The following is a 6000-nucleotide window of genomic DNA, read 5'->3' as shown; positions in this document are numbered from 1 at the left end:
TGGTAACTCTTAGGGGAGTTTACAGTCAGCTGAATCAGCGCATAGAAAACTTGACATAACATTGTGACAAAGTGGGTGAGAAGCTCTTCTCTTAATCACCACTTGTCATTTAAGTCTTTATTTAATATCAAATCACATCATTAATTACAGTTGTGTATTTAGCTTTAATTTATTTTTGTTTGTGTAACATTGTAGCACTTACTACTATCCCAGGTTTGTTTGTGTTAGCAATAAGTTACAGTTCACATCAAAGCATAAATTAACTTAAAGCAAACAAACAGTCTTGACTTTGTTCAGTCATTTTTATTTAGTTTCTGGAACTGCAAAATATAATTGATTGTCTTATCCATACTTACCTCTGTTAGTTCTTTTGTTCAGTTTCCCATGTGGTTCCATGCAGTTAAAGGGGGACAACCCAGCCCTTCCTGGGTATTTATCAGATTGATGATGTCATCGCTGACATCACTGGAGCAGACCATTTTGAAGGGGTTTTATTTCTGAGAAATGTTTTCTTTCTAATAATTTCTTTCATGTTTGAGTTACTGGTAGAATGTAATTTAATTATTTAAAGTTAATTTAGTTGAGTAAATGATCTGAGGTTAATTTAAGGGTTTATGTAGATTTCTTTGCTTTAAGGGAAAAGTGTAAACCCACTACTTGAGTTGTGCTGCACCCAGCTGCGGCCATTTTGTTAATGGGGCCATCTATAAAGCCAGGAGACGTGTGCTCTTGCATGAGGAGAGGTGAGGACGTGCTGCCTTTAACATGGTTCTTGGTCTGATTTAATCATGAAGTAAGTTGCCTTATTTACGTTGAACTTTTGTTGTTTTGTTAAGTTAACACGTGTTGGTTTAATCACTGTAAAAATACTCACCTTGGAAAATCTTCATCTGCTGAGTTGCCTTTCTACAACCTTCCTAGACAGTTGTGCTAACTACTTTACAAACACTGAGATTGACATTTCTTTCCATGTATCTAGCGATGTGGAAAATTCCAGGCTTTGGTCTGCAGGGACTCAGACTTTTCCTGACAAAGTCCAATCAATCAATGTGAACACTACTGTGCCAATTTGTAAGTGTGGAACTGCTGTATTTTTTTTTTTTTTTTTCAGATGCAGGCAGATCCCAGTCTCTCCTCCTCCAGTGGTTCAAATAGGAGTATTGTTGTTGCTGATAAAATGGTTATCCTGTTTTGATCAGAGTTATCAAACCTTCCTGCTGCTTCTGGTCATCTCAGTAAGTTCCTCTTGTCTCTGACTCACTGTTTGCTATCTGTCAGGGGCCTGTATCAGAGAAGGTTCAACAAACCCATCTCGGCTAAGATGACACAAATGTGCTTAAAAATGACTTTTATATTAAAATGCAAAACATTGAAGTTAATGGACCCATCATTAGGGCCTTGCTTGACTCCGGCAGTGATTAGACACTGGTACACAGGAAGTTTGTACCACCCAACATTGTCAGCAGCAGTGACACCATCCTTATCTGTTGTGTTCATGGAGATGAGAAGCCTTATCCAACAGTTGACATCTACATTAAGGTTAATGGTCAAACTTACCTTTTGAACATTGGGGTTGCTGATAATCTGTCTTTTGATGCTGTTCTAGAAAGAGACCTACCAGTTCTTTTTGATTTGTTGGAGCCAGAACAAAGCAGACAGTGTAACGCTGTGGTAAACAGAACGCAGGCCAGGCAATCCAATGAGCTACTTTTCAGTGAGGAGTTGGAGACCACACCTGGGAAGTCTTGGAAAACCCGCAGACAGACAAGAAATTCCAAAAGACAGTGATGACACCACCAACCAGCACTGAGCCAGAGTTACCACTAGGGTTTCAAGTTCCAGGTGATATGCAGAAAACTGAGCTGTCTTTGGTCTCTCTCATCAACAAGAGTCAGCGTTGCAGCTAGTGGTTCCCCAAGCAGCTAGAAACGCCATACTTGCCTTGGGGCGCTCGGTTCCCTGGGCTGACCACCTGGGCCCACAAAACCACAGCTCGCATTAAAAACCATTTCCACTGGCCTGGCCTGCGCAGACATGTTGCCCTCGGTGCCAAATAACATCTGCTAAAACACCCCCCAGAGCTCCACTTCAAACACTACCCATTATTGGCACCCCATTTGAGTGCCTTGGGATGGAAATTTTTTGGTCCTGTAGAGAGAACCAAAGCAGGGAACCGTTATATGCTGGTTATAACAGACTTTGCTACCAAGTATCCAGAAGTCTTTCTACTAAAATCTGTCCATGGTTTCTGTTTGGTACAGTTCTTTTCAAGGGTGGGCTTCCCTTGTGAAATATTAACTGATCAGGGAACTAACTTGATGTCTACTCTGCTGAAACAGGTGTACCAGTTACTGGGTATCAGGAGCTTCAGGACTACACCATATGTTCCTCAAACGGATGAGCTAACAGAGCGCTTTAACCAGACCCTGAAACAGATGCTCCGGAAGTTGGTAAACAACAATGGTACAGACTGGGATCAATGACTGCCATACCTCCTTTTTTGCATACAGGGAAGTACCCAATCCTCCACTGGTTTCTCTCCGTTTGAACTTCTGTATAGACATGAAGTTTGGGGGTCGTTGGCACTGTTGAGAGAGATCTGGGAGGGTGGGATCTGTTAACGTTGTATCCCATGTCATCCAGATGAGAGAGCGGCTGGAGAAAATGGGTGAGCTGGCCCAATCGCATGTGGCGGATGCTCAGCAGCAACAGAAGTCCTGGTACGACAAGCCAGCCAGGCAGAGATTCTTCGACCCTGGACTGAAAGTGCTGGTGCTAACAAACTGTTGGTTAAATGGCAAGGACTGTTAAAAAACCTAAAGAAACTTGGGCCAACCAGGTACTGACACCAAGGCACTCACGCTCCAGTAGGGTACTTCACACAAATCTCTTAAAAGAGTGGGTGCCGCGACCTGAAAGAAAAACAGAAGTGATGCTAATAAGTGTGCTGGATGAAGAAGTGGATGAGCAATACTACCTCTATAGTGACCTGGTAGACCATGATCTCAGTAACCAATCAGAAGGCCAATGGCTTCAGGTGAGCTCTATCTGTAATTCAGATGTTTTCCAAGAGAATCCTGGGAGAACAAACATTGTTGAACATGACATCGTTGTTAGAGAAGGTGCTTCTGTGAGAAGATTAACTTACAGGATCCCTGAGCGCCTGCTGGCCTCACTGAGAAGGGAAGTTAACCTGATGCCTTCCCTGGGGATCATCGAGACTTTGAAGAGCTAGTGGTGTAACCCAATGGTGCTTGTACCAAAGGATGGAAGCATAAGGTTCTGCATTGATTTCAGGTACCTGAATTGAATTTCTCTCTTTGATTCAGCCAACACCAATAATGTATGAACTGCATGTTCAATAGATCTCTACAAGGGTAATTGGCAGATTCCTCTCACCGATTGGTCACAGGAACTGACAGCCTTCAGGACACCATGGGGCCCTTTCCATTAGTAATACCATTTGAGTTTCAGCAACTTTCCAGCGACTCATGGACCAGGTAATTTGTTATTTATCTGGTTTTGCTGCAGCATATCTAGATGACATTGTCATTTACAGTAACACGTGGGAGGAACATCGGCAAGCTGTCTTGGATCGCCTTCATTCTGCCTGGCTGACTGTCATCCTATCGAAGGACCTAGGCCATATCATCAATGGGGTTGTACGCCCTCAGGTCAACAAAATCCAGGCCATAGAGTCCTGTCCCATGCCACAAACAAGGAAGCAGCTCCGATCTTTTTTGGGCTATCAGGCTTCTATCACCACCTCATACTCAATTTCTCCAACAGGGCAGCTCTTCTCACAGACTTGACTAGATCCCGGAGTCCCAATCAGATCCAGTGGACAGAGACGGCAGTGCAGCTTTCAGTGATATCCAGCAATTACTAAGTAAGCAACCTTGTCTGTATAGCCCAAACTTTGACGAACATTTTCTTCTGCAAACTGATGCTTCTGACAGGGCTTTGGGAGCTGCGTTACTCCAGGGACTTCAGGATGATCTGCATCCAGTCGCCCACATCAGCCGGAAACTGTTCCTCAGAGAGATTCGATATTTGCCGGTGGAGAAGGAAGCACTGGCTATCAAGTGGGCCCTTGATTCCTTCCGGTACTACCTTCTTCTTCAAGAGTTCACCTTGGAGACGGATCACAAGGCCCGTTTGGTTTGTAAACTTGGTTTACTATTTTTGGGTAAAATAAAAACCTACCTTTTCTTTAACCTTACTCCTGTGTCTCATGCCTTACTGCTTGGTCCCTAGCAGTCCCCCACAAGAGAATCCTTCTCACCAGGGTAAGAGTGTCTATAAGACACACTACAAGTGAAGGCCTGTGTCTGGCCATGAAATGTTTGTCTGATTTCACCTATGGCTTTGATGATGTCACCAGTTGTAATAATCCCAATGGATTTCATTACCTACATAAAGATGTGGGTTCTTTTTTTAGGCTTTGGTAGAGAAACCATCCAGTGACAAGAAGACGTACCACTATCTCCTCACACAGTACTACGAGGGAAAATACGTACACCCATTTTTCTGCCGTACGTACATTTGATAAGTGAGGGCCAATATGTGTTATGTTTTTGTCAACAGGGATATACAATGTGTTTCTACTCATGTAAAGGATGGGTTTTTCCACATTTCAAACTTTGCCTTATTGTTGACCAAATGAAACATAATTTTTTTTCTTTTTGTCATTACAGCCATAGAAAAAGTGGATGTAGGATCTTTGAAAGAGGTTAGTCGAGACCCTCTTCTGTTAGGGTTATTTTTTTTTTTTTCAGCTCCAGTCTCAAGTCAAGATAGACTTCTGCTCGACCAATGATTACCACATCAGTGGTGATGCTCAGTCTGGGCCATGAAAACACTTGGTGAGTTATTGTTTTATTACAGCGCTTGAAAAATTAATTTTCGCTGGTGTATCCATGAATTAAACTATATTGCAAGATATCCTTGCTGCCTTGTCCATCTTATTCGTTTATCACTGATGTTTTTCCAACTGCATTTTAAACTGGTTTTGGCTGTAATTATATTCCCTCTGGGCACATTTGTGGACAAAATCTGTAATATTTGCTTTTGTATTTTGCTGTTTTTTCTGGCCTTTTTTCCTGCTTTTGACATACGGAAAGAAATATCGCGTAAGGTTCCTCTCTCGCCCCCGGTCTCAGGGGTGTGAGAGAGACAGCGCTATAATAATAATTGGTAGTGAACTTTCTAACCAATCAGGTGAGACTCCCAGCATTCCTAGCTGGCTGATCTGAGACCTGTTGTTTGCCTGCCAGCCATATATTCCTGCTTAGCCTATTCTCTGGGCTGAGAACATGCGTGTTAGTTTAAATCCAACTCTTCTGTCCTGACTGAGGGTACAAACATCCATAGTGTTCAGCGGTAGATTGGGGGGGGGGGGGGGGGGAAAAAAAACAACACAATGTTGGCTGTTGATCAAGGCTGGATCCGCCTCGATGCTCACAAGTGTATTGAAAAATGCCTAGTCCTGTGCAATTGTAGCATCGCTGCTAACACTAATAAGATACATGTAAAATGTCATATGCCACTGCTAATCAGTTAGCTTCTGTGTTGTGACAAATGTAGTATTTATTCAGGCTTTTTGTGATCTGTAAGAGCAAAAGTTTGACACCATGAAGGGTGAAAGTAGCTTAGCCACAGTATGTATGTAAATGAGTAAGGAATAGTTTAATGGAAGTTATGATAAAAGTTTTTTCCTCTTTTATTAATGTCACTCTCTTTTGTGGAGTCCCATACATAACTTCAGTGTTTCTTATTACAGTAAAGTGTCCTATATTGTCTTATCAATAAAAAGCTCAACAGTAAATTGATATGGAAGATATTTAACCTTTTTTGCAGTACAACAGAGCTAAAGGAAAATTGTGAATAAAAACAGATGTTATTTTAATACTTGGTGTTAGATGTTCAGTGCTTAAATTGAGATGACGCCTGTGTTGATGCTGACATGCATGTTTATCTTTATAGGGATGGTGTGACCTG

The sequence above is a fragment of the Labrus bergylta genome, chromosome 20, assembly GCF_963930695.1.
Source record: "Labrus bergylta chromosome 20, fLabBer1.1, whole genome shotgun sequence".
NCBI lineage: Eukaryota > Metazoa > Chordata > Actinopteri > Labriformes > Labridae > Labrus > Labrus bergylta.
Note: the sequence above shows the minus strand (reverse complement) of the source record.